This window comes from Balaenoptera borealis (assembly GCF_965194805.1).
Source record: "Balaenoptera borealis genome assembly, chromosome: 19".
In the NCBI taxonomy this organism is placed as follows: Eukaryota; Metazoa; Chordata; class Mammalia; order Artiodactyla; family Balaenopteridae; genus Balaenoptera; species Balaenoptera borealis.
The window spans coordinates 52,187,622-52,201,929 of record NC_138878.1 but is presented as its reverse complement, the minus strand read 5'-3'; the positions used below and the strand labels follow the sequence as shown (position 1 = coordinate 52,201,929).

At 43.1% G+C, this 14,308-nt stretch overlaps 2 long non-coding RNA genes across 2 annotated transcripts in view; one reads left to right on the top strand and one right to left on the bottom strand.

The window, feature by feature from the left end:
• Window positions 1–9,204, bottom strand: part of LOC309616227 — a 24,128-nt gene extending 14,924 nt beyond the window's left edge. Inside the window, exon 1 of the long non-coding RNA XR_014237367.1 lies at window positions 1,421–9,204. This is a non-coding gene — a long non-coding RNA (uncharacterized lncRNA). The remainder of the gene's footprint in view (window positions 1–1,420) is intronic.
• LOC309616238 lies at window positions 1,617–14,308 on the top strand. Its single transcript, XR_014237384.1, has 2 exons — window positions 1,617–1,686; window positions 10,551–14,308. It is a non-coding gene; the product is annotated as an uncharacterized lncRNA (long non-coding RNA).

The following is a 14,308-nucleotide window of genomic DNA, read 5'->3' as shown; positions in this document are numbered from 1 at the left end:
AGGCCTTGGTTGGTGGGTAGATGGTAGTCCTCTATCCTTAAAATAGTCCTCCATCCTCAAAGTCTACCTTGTATCACTTCTACCCCCTCACCGAGACAGCCTTAACATTCCTTCAGCTTGACTAAACTTTAGACAGGTTTCTTCCTGACTATAGGCCCCTAACCTCCTTCTTCTTAGAGCATTTACTTTATTACTTTGCAATTATAAATTCCTTCTCTGCCCTTTAAAATGTATGTAAACCTTCTCCCAGCTTCTTGCCACTTTCACAACCCAGGAAATGTTTTTCTCAAGGACTTGAGAATCATCTCCTTGGAATATAAACATCGAAGGATACAGCACCCCTATCTCTCAGTCTCTGTGGAAGGAGCCTAATTTCAATAGATACCAATTAGGAAACATATGTCTTAATCATAGAGGAAAAGATTTACAAACTCAGGAATAACCCAATATGATCCATAGATCCCATTGATCAACCTCCCCATCTAAGGTCCCCCAGTACTTTTCCAGTAGCTCACTCCAGCACTTAAAAACCCTCCCACCTTTTGTTTCAACGGAGTCCAGTCTCTCTCCCCTATTCCAACAATCTTGAATAAAGCCTTCCGTGCCTGTTTAACTTTGTCCAGTGCACTTTTTACTTTCACACCCCTCTCTGGCTACTGCTCTGGTCCAGCCCTCGTGGTAACTCTCCTGGATTCTGTGGCTGTAACTTTTTCTCAAGGTCTCCCACTTTCACTCTCATCACGCCTCCCCCATGTCCAATCTACCTTGAGCTGCCTTTGGGAGGTTTTAAAATCCTATCTCTAGGTTCAAAACCCTCCACGTCTACCAGCACTTTCAGGTGAAGCCCTAACTGCTCAGGCTGCTGTGCCACTCCTAGTGTGTTTCCTGTAGATAGGAGAGTGGCCCCAGGTTTCCCAAATACTCCACTCAATTGCACTTCCAAGCCTTTGCACATCGCGGTCCCTCTGCCTGTAACATTATTTCACTTTAATCGCACCGAGTGTCAGAAATGGTACCCCACCCAGGAATGCGCCAAGTCCTGCACAAACGGCCTGACTTGAAAGTGAACTCAGCAGGCACCACGCATTTGGGTCTTTAGGATTCAGAGGTGGCAGTTCCCATGCGTGAGAGTTTGGGGAATGCAACTTATGTGGTTTCCATCAGGGAAAACACCACCAGCAAAGCCCGCAGACAGAGCGGAGCCGGAAGCGGCAGACAACCAGGCCAGGGCGCTGCGGCCTCAGCCAGACCCTCATCCCGGCGTGGTTCAGGCAAGGGGTCACCACAAGCGGCGCTCTCACCAAGTGTCAGAACCGCCTCCATCAGATGGGACAATATTCACACCTCCAGCTCACTTTATCTTGGGCCCCAGCAATTATATACTCGAGAATCAGATCAGGTGAACAGAATGAAAACCAACCAAAAGGACCACGGCCAAGAAAACTCTGGAAGTCCCGTCCAGAAGCATTTCGCCCGCACGGAAAGGCGTCTCTCCAGGGCCTTCATTGGGTCAGCCCCGCAGCCGCACGGGGCGGGGGCATCTGGGTAATGTAGTTCCCAGCTGGCCACGGGCCTTGGCGAGGCACGCCCACTGTTGGCTACCGGGCATGCGCCAAGGTGGGGCGGGGTGCTGGGTAATGATGCCCAGAGGCTCTGAGAGGTGCAGGGGTTTCACTCCTCTTAAAGGTACGCACTCAGATTTCCATGGAATATAGTATGCAACGGATGACAGAAATCTTTAGCTACCTATGTTCTCCAAAGCTACAAAGTGAAATAGACGCACAATACCGCAATGTCAGTCTGGTACAAAAGTGTGTCCCCCTGTTAGCTGGGAGCTAATAAATATTATCATGTTTTTTAAAAAATATATGTAGACTGAAGCTTTAGAGTTCAATGTTGTGAGCCTCAATTTATCTGGTCAATGACAAGAGAGAAAAAGCTCCAGACAATGTCGTGAGGGGGATGATGGGGGGAGGGATATGAAGTGCGTAGTGGTGGTGCTGAGTGTGCCACTGGATCAAACGGAAAACTTCCCAATCTGAATAGCCAGAGGTTGTTTCCAATCCAGGAGCAACACTTTTATCCTGATAGTATTTCTTAATTCATATGCTTACATATGTTAAAAAACAAACAGTAGTTAAAGTAATAAAAACATTTTATTTAGGAACTATTGCAATAGGAGAACTAGATTTCAGTATCAAACTGGGCTCAATTCTGAATACAACAAGTGAAAGTGGGGATTTATAGCCAAGGAACAGAGTGGCAGTCAGTGGCTGGAAAATTACTCAGAGGAAACCTCGGGGTTAAGGGAGATTCTGGTTAAAAAGAGCCAATAAGATTCTTGCTGAAGGCAGGCCAGCGTGATCAGGTAGCACCTGCGGGATGGTGGAGGATGAAAATTTGATCAGATATGGAGTGTGGGGGATTCTGGCTAAACTGACTTAGCAAGATTTTTGCTGTGACCGGGCAGTGCAGGCCAGACATAGAAAGATGTCAAAGTCGAGGCCTAGAGGGCTTGAGGAGTCTGACTAAAGTTTAATTCAGGAAAGTCTTTGTTATTCCCTCCTCCTGTCCAAGGAAAAAAAGAGGCATTCTTCTTTCCCCTGTACAATCTAAGTCCATTTCTTGTTCCGTTGCTTTTTGTTCATTAAGGACCAGTTGAGCCATTTACTGAGACTTGGTAGCAGAGGATATTTGCTGGCTGGTGCTAGCAGTCAGGCATTACTGAAAGGAGTTTCTAAGAAAATAAAAGCAAAGATTAATGGTTGGAGCAGACTGTTAACCTAATTGCTGAGTTCTGAGGACGATCATTCGAGGAGATTTATAGATGTTGGGCTCAAAGCATGCTCTGCAGTTTGAATGTTTTTGGTGATGGCATTGGATACTCTGGTGAACTTTTTCCAGTGGCTCACACAACAGGAGGCACAAAGGTTGACTGTACATGGCCTATGGTGGTGATTTTTTTTTTAATTGGAGTATAGTTGCTTTACACTGCTGTGTAAGTTTCTTCTGTACAGCAAAGTGAATCAGCCTTATGTATACATATATCTCCTCTTTTTTGGATTTCCTTCCCATTTAGGTCACCACAGAGCACCAAGTAGAGTTCCCTGTGCTATACAGTAGGTTCTCATTAGTTACCTGTTTTATACACGGTAAGGTATATATGTCAATCCCAATCTACCAGTTCATCCCACCTCCCCCTTCCCCGTTGGTACCCATACATTTGTCCTCTACATCTGTGTCTCTATTTCTGCTTTGCAAATAGGATCATCTATACCCTTTTTCTAGATTCCACATATATGTGTTAATATATTGTGGCGATTTATCTGAAGTTTGTATCAAATTGTCCAGCTTGAGTTTGTGGGGCTTTGGGAAAAGGGCAATTTTAGTTCTTAGTGATGCCAAGTCAGGAAGATGGGAGAAAAACTGGAAATTTTAATTATTGATAAAATGTACAAGAGGCAGGATAAAATGTACAGGTAGATATCAAAGTTGAACATAAAATGGAGTTTACTAAGAGGTGAAAAATAGCTCAAAGATAATGCACAAGATTATAATCTAATAACTCACAAGGGTGCACTTGAAACATAAAATTTCTCTGTAGAGTCATCCCCCTTTTGAATCTTGTTTACAAAATAAGTCTGGTCTTATTAGATTTGGCCTTACTTACATAAGCACAGCAAGAATGGTAATTTACCACGTGGGCCTTTCAAAGTTTGCTTTGTTGTAACTTTTTTTTTTAATAAAGTTTCTTTTTATTTATTTATATATATATTTTTGGCTGCGTTGGGCCCTCGTTGCTGTGTGTGGACTTTCTCTAGTTGCGGCGAGCGGGGGCTACTCTTCGTTGCGGTGCGCGGGCTTCTCATTGCAGTGGCTTCTCTTGTTGCAGAGCACAGCTCTAGGTGTGCAGGCTTCAGTATTTGCAGCATGCGGGCTCGGTAGTTGCAGCACGCAGGCCCTAGAGCACGTGGGCTTCAGTAGTTGTGGAGCAGGGGTTAAGTGTTGTGGCACGTGGGCTTAGTTGCTCCGCGGCATGTGGGATCTTCCCGGACCAGGGACCGAACCCATGTCCCCTGCATTGGCAGGTGGATTCTTAACCACTGCGCCACCAGGGAAGTCCCTTTGCTGTAACTTTTAATAAGGAATCTTAGATCAGACTTTTGAAGCTTCTCAAGGCTAGGAAGCAAAGCTGAGAATTCACCACCAGATTTTGCCTTCAGTACATATAGATTTGGGTAAACTTTTTCTTCTTCAGATCCCCAAAGTATCCTAGTGACCTTCCTTTCTCACCTGTAAGGCTGGGAACACTAAGTCAGATACAAGCAGATTTTTCCAAGAGAGCTTTGTAATCATTGGCTCCATAAAGTCAACCTCAGTTCCTTAATACTATCTTGTCATATTTGATTTTATGCATCTTTCTCAAATATGACATTCCAGTGGAAGCCTTGGTAACATAACCAATGTTTCCAATTATGTCTTGTTATGAAGAGGGCTGACTCTTATTGAACTTATATAGATAACTATATTGCCATAAAAATAAGAACAATCAATAAAAGTTTCTGAATGTTATAGGTATCAGTCAGGGAGAAAAGATAAATATTTCATTTTTATTTACAAAAGTATAATCTACTAAATTGCTGCAAGTTATCGATAGCTTAGGAAGAAAGGAAAGGGGCTCCTTATATCCAGAATGGAACATTAAAAACCAGCAATGTTCCAAACAAAAATCATAATCATCTTTCATCAGTTCATTCAGGCCCATGTAATTAATTCTTGTTCAGCTTAATCTTGGGTTAGCAGTTTTATGAACCCATCAGCTTCTCAGCTAGTGTTCCGGAAAGCCATGCTTAGTCAATTGCATGGACTCAAAGTTATTTAAGCAATGCCATTAGAAACATGTACTCCAGAGTACATGTCAAAGTTCTTTCTATGGGTTTCTGAGATAGTTCTTTCTGTTGAAAACAAATTATTTTGGCTGGTAGCTGGTTGCAAATGCTTTCAGGGAAGAATCAGAGTAAAACAAAAACCACCTGTGGACAACAAAAGACTTGAAATGGCCTTGGGTAAAGAGAGTTCACTTGACAAGGAAATTTGGTTATTTCTCTAGCATACAATATTTTAAAATAATAACTGGATTTATGACTGATAACCAGGACAAATCATGACAGCAAGGGTATTGACAAATCTATGAACTTCAGACAATTTCTGCAGTATTTATATTAATTACATCTACCCATATTACATTTACCAATATAATCTAGAAATCATGCAGAATATTTTACCTGACCACAATAGAATTAAAGTAGAAATAAAAAACAGTAAGATATATAGAAAATACTCAAATATTTATAAATAAAGCAAAACAAACTTTTATATAACCAATGGATCAAAGAAGAAATAAGGAAAATTAGAAAATATTTTGAATTTAAGTACAGCAAATCAAAATTTGTGGGATGCAGCCCAAGCAGTACTTAAGGGAATGTTGCAGATTTAAGTGCTTATATGAAAAAATAAGTGAGATTTAATTTAAAAACAAGGGTATAATTTTCAATTCTAAGATTAGAGAAAACGAGAACAAATTAAATCCAAAGTAAGTAGAAATAAATAACAGAAGAGTAGAGATAGAAAATGTATATTAGAGAACATTAACAAAGCTAAAAGTGGATCTTTAAAAAATTAATAAAATTGGTAAAACTCCAGCAAGTCTGATCAAGAAATAAAAAGGGAAAAAATCAAATGGCCAGTATCAGGAATAAAGAAGGGAGCTTCACTACAGTTCTGACAGATATTAAAAAGATAACAAGTGGCTATAAACTCCTTTCCTTGATGAAAACTGCAGATCCAGATGACTTTTCCTGGTGAATTGTATCAAACATGTAAGGGTGATATTTTACCAGTGTTATATAAACTCTTTCAGAGAGTATAGAAGGAGTAAACTTTTCCTGACTCATTCTACAAAGCAAGCATTACCCTAATACCAAAGCCCAACAGTAAAGAAATTCATAGTTTAATATACCTCATGAACATAGACATTAAAAATCTTTAACAAAATTTTAGGAAATCTAATCCAACAAAATAGAAAAGGTTGATCTAGGAGTACCAGTAGGATTTTTCCCAGGCATGCAAGGTTAGTTTAACACTCAAAAAACAATCAAAGTAATTCATCATATTAAGAAAATAAAGGAGGAAAGCCATGTGATTCTCTTAAAATTGTGGGCAAGGTAACTGTCAAAATGTAATGTCCCCTTCAAAAAAAAATCTTTCAGCAAAATAGGAATTAGAGGAAATTTCCTTTAAGTGATAAAGTGCATCTGTAACAAACCTTCATTTAATAGCATACTGAACAATTTCCCCTAAGACCAAGAACTGGAAAACGGTGTCTGCTGGCTCTACTTTTTCTCAGTATTTTACTGTAGGTTGTAGCAAATATAAAGGTAAGAAAAATAAGCAAAGGCATACAGAATAAAAAGGAGGAAGTAAAACTATCTTTATTCATTGAAAACATGATTGTGTAAATAGAAAATCCTAAGGAATCTACAAAGAATCTACTAGAAGTAAAGAATAAATTTAGTAAGGTTCCAGCATACAAAGTCAATATATAAAAATCAATTGTATTTTCTACCAACAAATGATTGAAAACTAAAATTTAAAAGATAAAATTTACGATAGCATATAAAAACCTTATGAAATACTTAGGAATAAATTAGCAAATGTTGTATAATACCTATACACTGAAACTACAAAAGAGGTGTTGGCAAATTTTTCTGTAAAGGGCCAGATAGTAAATATTACGGGCTTTACAGGCTACACGTGATCTTGTTGTGTATTCTTCTTTTTCTTTTTTTTTTTTCCTTTTAAAAAAAACTTTAATAACTGTTAATATGATTCTCAGCCCATTGGCATTACAAAAACAGGCTGTGGAGTGAACTTGGCCCATGGGCTGTAATTTGTCAACCGCTACTACAAAATATTCTGAAAGAAAATGTGTAAGTCCTAAATATAAGGAAGTATGTACCATTCCGGTGGAGTGGAAAAATTAATATTGGTAAGTTGTCCATTTTGATCAGGATCCTTAAAGTGGATCTGTGAAATTATTACCAGAGATGTTGGTGTCCTTGAGTTATAAGACTTTTCAGCCAGGGTGGATTCTGCATTAAGTGATCTCCTGTCCTGCACCTGGAAGAAGACAGCTCACAGACAGCTAGGCAGTTTGCTGCATGGCTCACTTAGCAGAGAAATTAGAAGGGTAATTCTGACAATTTCTGCTCTTTGTCCTACTTTCTGGTGCTCCCAGAAGATTCTGAAAATACCAGAGCCCAGTGTGGCCTGTGGGTGCCTTGAGCTGAACCAATTCAGACCTCCTACTATGCATTGCATGTGCTCATCAGAGGTGTGCCGTGGTGCTAAGCACCCTAAGGACTATAAAGCTGGTCACCCACGATGCCTACATGAAGAAGAGGCACCACAGTCAGGCGGATAACGCATGAGCTCTGGAATCAGACAGCCTGAGTTCAAATCCTGGCTTCTCCACTACCAAGTGTGTGACCTGAGGAAGGTTCTAAGGGTTAAATGCTGTTTGTAAACTATTTTAAAATAATTGACGAGAACCCGCCTGCCTGGAAAGTTATGTTGTGCAGTACAGCATCTATCTGGTCAGGTCAGGTCAGGGTGCCGTAGCCCCACCTCAGAAAACTCCCTGGCTGGGATGCTGGGGCCTTGCACCTTTCCAAGGTGGCCACAGAGAAGGCATACCTGCTCCTGGATCTGGAGCAGCGATAGAGAGGTCCCGGAGGAGACGGTGTCTGGTAGCCCTGAGCTACTAGCATGAGAGGGGGAGGGCGTGGGGTAAACGGTGTGGTCGGCGGTGGCCACCTGAAAGGAGGAGGCTGGGGAAGTCGCACCCAGGCTGCTTATCCTTTCCTCCCCACCTTAGCCCCTGTCTTCCTGCAGCCATCCCAGGCCGCCTGGGCAATGACTGGAACAGAGTTGACACCCGGTACCCCAACCCCTATCTCTTTTACCCTGACTCCTGTGAGCTGGCCCCCACCCTGGCAGGACCTAGGTTGCTCTGGCACTTTGGCCTCTGGCTTTGAGCAGGCTCTGCCCTGCGACGACCCTGGGAAAAAAAGGGCTGGGGGACTCATAGGGACTGGTTGCTGAGCCTGGGTCAGGTGCTGAGGAACCTGCAGACCTGGGGACGACAGTTATGCAGGCTCCTAGAGTCCAGAATCCTGAATAGTCTCCCAGACCGCAGGGTACATCTGGTGCCAAACACTTGCAAAAGGCTGTCTCGAACAGCTAGAAAACTCTGCTGGGGCTGGGCAGCTGGGCTTTGCCCTTTGCCCTTTCATGCCTTTTCATCACCCCCCTTTGCTGGCGGGCCCTTTCTCTGTCATGCATTCCAATACTGTTTCACAAGCATCAAGGTGAACAGTGCATGCTTTACCTTGGAGGAGCAGGTAGCTAGGAGAGCTCTCCAAGTTGCGTACTACACTCCCAGGTTCACTGCCCTTCATGGGCAACTTCCTCAGCAAGTTTCACTCCTGCCCAGCCTCTGTGCCAGGCCCAGCTCACCCTCTTCTGGCAGGTATCTCTCTGCAGCACCTGTGCCCTTCCTCAACCCTGTTCCCAGGAGGTCCTACCCAGATCCAGGGCCTTTACCCCCTCAGTTTTATATTGCCCCGAAGAGGCCTTATCTGATCCGGCAGGCTCAGGGCTCCTTCCCAAGATCCTTCCTCTGGTGTCCTGGTAAGACTCTCCAAATGACAGTGCTGTGTGATTGCACCTCAAAGATGTGCGGCCCCTCAGAAAAAGTAAAGGTCAGTTTCTCCAGGGAAAGTGACTCTCCTCCCTTCGCTCCCTGAGCAGGCACCTACCTATATGAGGCCTGGGCCATCCAGTCACTCCCCAGATCCTTGCTTAAAGGAGATCCGGTTGATGGCACTAGCAGCTCACAGAAAAGGGATAGCATAGGAGGAGGAGGATCAAATAGTGATCAAAAGGCAGGGCTGTCAGAGGAGGAGCCACCATAACAGTGGGAATGTCCCATCAGCATCCAGACCCCTTTGGGTGGTGGCAGCTTTGGGGTCATTGTGTCCATCTGAAACCCCAGTACCATGTCTGGGGCACCCAGCTTTGGAGCCAGGCTCAGGAGAACCCCCAGCACCACAGCTCACATTGGGTAGGCTTAGACCTGGGTACCTGTCGGCCTACAGCACCCCCACTGCAATTAGAGAGACCAGTTGTATGGAGCAGAAATCTGTCCTGGGAGACCTTTCCTTCCTGCCTACAGTCAGAGCAGCTGAGGCCCACCCAGCCAAGCACGCCTGTCCCTACTGAAGGAGACAGCATCACTGATCATAAATGCGTGTCCGAGGCACTGCTGCTTCTGCCTAAGTGTAGATCACACGGGTGCCACGCTGCTGGAGCACATCAGTTGCAGTGGGAGGGGCCGGCACCATAACTGTGCTGGAGCTACTTCTGTTCCCACCCACAGTCAGACCATCTGGGACACACCTGGCCAGAGTACATCTGCAGCCCTGAAGTTTCCAACGCCACACCTGTGTTGGAGGCCATTTTGTTCCCACCTACAGTCAGAGCACCTGGCTACTACCTGTTCAGAACACGTGTCACATCAGGAAGGGACAGCACAATAACTATGATGGAGGACAATCAAATGGTGACCAAAAGGCAGGACTGTCAGAGAAGGGGGCACCATAGCAGTGGGAGTATACCACCAGCATCTAGGCCCGTTTAGGTAGCGGCAGCTTTGGGGTCACTGTGCCTGTCCCCAGACCCACTTCCATCTTTGGGGCACCTAGTTCTCTTCCTACATTTGGACAGACAAACACTTCCATTCCAGCCTTCTGTCGGACACCTAGGGGAGCACGGCTATTACTGTCAGAGGGGCTGGCACCACACTTGTGACTGGAGATACTACTGTTCATGAATCCAGTCAGACACGAGGGACCTTCCAGTCCAGAGTACAGGTGGTGCAATGGGAGGAGACAGCTCCATACCTGTGTCTGGAGATTCTTCTGGTTCCCCTATCATTCAGAGCACGTAAGGTGCTAATGGCCAGAGCATATCTGTTGCAGCCATCAGGGACAACACCATACATTTTTAGGAAGACACTTCTATTCTCTCCTTCAGTCAGAACATCTGGGGCCTACCCAGCCAGGGTACCCACTGTTGACTTTGTAGGAGCCAACTCCACTGAGAAGATACCTGTGATTCAGGCACGCTTGTTCCTACCTACAGTCAGAGTAAATGTGCAGTGGGCACAGTGAACAGCAGCCTATCTTTGAGGCACCCTCTTCACCTGCCCAGGTCTTCATTGGAGATGCAAAATGTTGAATCACCAACCTATTCATTTTCTTCTAGTGAAAGAACCAGGAACTCAACAGCCCAGGCAAAAGCTTCCTCTAGAAATGGCAGCAGATGGCCACTGTCCACCATGAGTGAACCTCCCTCTGCTGGGGAGAGGCTCAGCTCAGTCCATTCCAGTGGCATCAAACAAATGTAACTGGCTCTTTTTCCTCCTACAGCAAGCGGGAGGCCCAGTGCCTCCAGGTGCTTTTGTATATGCCATAAGGTATGGGTTCAGATGAGGCTGGTCAGAGGTCAATACTAGCTTGAGAAGTTCACTGTGGAGAGAAGAGAGAGATCTGTAAGTATCAACCATGCTGCACTTGACTGTTAGCCTGGAAGACCCAAGCTCTGGGCCAGCTTTCCTCTAGTCTTGAGACTGGTAGAACCACCCCTTCCCCTGCTGCCTACAGTTGCCCCTTTTCCCCTTACCCATTTTTCTTAATGGTTCTTCCACTTTCCTTTCCAGATTAAATATATAAAGCCTTCTTCATATTAATTCATCCCGTGCCCACGTCTTCCTTCTTTGACTAATCTGTGGAAGAACTGACTTGTATGAGTGGCAACAGGTGGAGCCAGACTTAACTTTTCAAAGTTTTCTGGGACTCAGCAAATAGGATATGTAAGTAGCTACATTTTATGACTTCATGTGCTTACTTCTGAAGTCCCTGAGGGAAAGACAGGGTGACTCACCTTTGCTTCTTCCCTCTGTGCTTTTCCCCAACATCTGACCCACTGTAGGCCAGATCATCCCTGCTGAGCGCACTTTACTATTCTAGTCTTTTAAAAAATGTTTTAATATCTCTTTTGTGTCTTTTTCTTTAAATTAGACTTAGGCCAAGCATTCTACCACATTCATACTTCACCCAGAGAGGATGGGCTTGGCATCCAGGTTCTTGGGCCTGGAAGAACAATAGAAGAAAGAATTCATGCCACTCTGTAATTACTGAAAATTTTAAGTCTAGGATAAAATATATGACTCATCAATGATTGTTGGTCACTGGAACTATGGAAACAAACTAGGGATGAATTCATAGAAGGGGAAAATAAGAATGGAGAACATAGTGGGATGATGGTTGAGATCACTGGCTCTGTGCGTCGCGGGAAATGCTGACATCCTCACCTCAAACCGTCACAAAAAACAGATTCTAGAAGGATTCGCGATACCAGATATTAAAAGCAAAGTTATGAATGTTTTAGAACAAAATGTAAGAGACTCTGATTATAGCCTTGGGATATGAAGGAGTTCTTAAGAATAAAAAGATCATGAAGTAAAATATCAAGAAATAAGATTCTTCCAAAATAGAAACCTTTTATTTAAAAACCATACACAAGCTCCTCCTGGCTGCATCAGTCCTGGGGGCATAGGAGGGAGGCCGGGGAGATCAGGAGAGGCAGGCAGGAGGGGCCCTCAGGGACCGGAGGAGCAGGAGAGGAGAGGAGGGCATTTGCCCCGCCCACTCAAGCCAGGAAGCCTGCCGGCCTCTGAGACCAGGGGTGTGGGGCACGTGTGGGCCCCTTCTGTTCCTTGAGCCTAAGCGCCATCCCCCACAGCCCCCAGGGCCTTTTCCAGCCCTGTGGGTCCTAAGCATAGGCCCTGCCCACCGCCCAAACCTCGCCATTGCCTAGGCCCCGCCCTCCACAGCCAAGGCCTTTTCCCCCTTTTTCTTTCTTTCTTTTCTTTTCTTTTTTTCTTTTCCTTCCTCCTCCTTTTTGCTATGGTAAAAAAGTACTGATGTACCTTCTGGTTGTTGATTAATCTATATTTTTATTTTTATATTCTTTCTAACTTATCTGTTAGTTTCCTAGTCTAATTTTATTTTTTTACTTTGTTATTGTTCTTTTTTTTTTCTTTTCTTTTTTTTGGCCACTGCACACAGCTTGTGGGATCTAGGTCCACAAGCCAGAGGTTGGGCAGAGGCTCCTGTTGGGGGAGCTCTGAGTCCGAACCACTGGACTAACAGAGAACCTCAGACCCCAGGGAATATTCATCAGAGTGAGATCTCACAGAGGTCCTCATCTCAGCACCAAGACTCAGCTCTACCCAACAGTCGACAAACTACAGTGTTGGAAGCCTCAGGCCAAACAACCAGTAAGACAGGAACACAATTCCACTCATTAAAAAAAAAAAAGAGATGGCAAAAAAATATGTCACAGATGAAGGAGCAAGGTAAAAACCTACAACACCAAATAAATGAAGAGGAAATTGGCAATCTACCTGAGAAAGAATTCAGAGTAATGATAGTAAGATGATCCAGAATCTCAGAAATAGAATGGAGGCATGGATTGAGAAAATACAAGAAATGTTTAATGAAGATCTAGAAGAACTAAAGAACAAACAGAGATGAACAACACAATAACTGAAATGAAAAATACACTAGAAGGAATCAGTAACAGAATAACTGAGGCAGAAGAGCGAATAAGTGAGCTGGAAGACAAAATGGTGGAAATAACTGCCGAGGAGCAGAATAAAGAAAGAAGAATGAAAAGAATTGAAGACAATCTCAGAGACCTCTAGGACATTAAACACACCAACATGTAAATTATAGGGGTCCCAGAAGAAGAAGAGAAAAAGAAAGGGACTGAGAAAATATTTGAAGAGATTATAGTGGAAAACCTCCCTAACATGGGGAAAGAAATAGTCACCTAAGTCCAGGAAGCACAGAGAGTCCCATACGGGATAAACCCTAGGAAAAACACACCAAGACACATTAATCAAGCTAACAAAAATTAAATTCAAAGAAAAAATATTAAAAGCATCAAGGGAAAAGCAAAAAAAAACATACAAAGGAATCCCCATAAGGTTATCAGCTGATTTTTCAGCAGAAACACTGCAGGCCAGAAGGGAGTGGCAGGATATACTTAAAGTGATGAAAGAGAAAAACCTACAACCAAAATTACTCTACACAGCAAGGATCTCATTCAGATTCAACAGAGAAATCAAAAGCTTTTCAGACAAGCAAAAGCTAAGAGAATTCAGCACCACCAAACCAGCTTTACAGCAAATGCTAAAGAAACTTCTCTAGGCGGGAAACACAACAGAAGAAAAAGACCCACAAAAACAAAGCCAAAACAATTAAGAAAATGGTAATAGGAACATACATATCGATAATAACCTTCAATGTAAATGGATTAAGTGCCCCAACCAAAAGACACAGACTGGCTGAATGGATACAAAAACAAGACCCGTATATATGCTATCTATAAGAGACCTACTTCGGACGTAGGGACATATACAGACTGAAAGTGAAGGGATGGAAAAAGATATTCCATGAAAATGGAAATCAAAAGAAAGCTGGAGTAGCAATACTTGTATCAGATAAAATAGACTTTAAACTAAAGACTGTTACAAGAGATAAGGTGGGACACTACATAATGATCAAAGGATCAATCCAAGAAGAAGATATAACAATTATAAATGTTTATGCACCCAACATAGGAGCACCTCAATACATAAGGCAAATGCTAACAACCATGAAAGGAGAAATCGATGGTAACACAATAATAGTAGGGGACTTTAACACCCCACTTACATCAATGGACAGATCATCCAAACAGAAAATAAATAAGGAAACACAAGCTTTAAATGACACAACAGACCAGATACATTTAATTGATATTTATAGAACATTCCACCCAAAAGTGACAGAATACCCTTTCTTCTCAAGTGCACACAGAACATTCTCCAGGATAGATCTCATCTTGGGTCACAAATCAAGCCTTGGAAAATTTAAGAAAACTGAAATAGTATCAAGCATCTTTTCTGACCACAATGCTATGAGATTAGAAATCAATTACAGGAAAAAAAACTGAAAAAAACACAAATACATGGAGGCTAAACAGTGCACTACTAAATAACCAAGATCACTGAAGAAATCAAAGAAGAAATTAAAAAATACATAGAAACAAATGACAACAAAAACACGACGACCCAAAA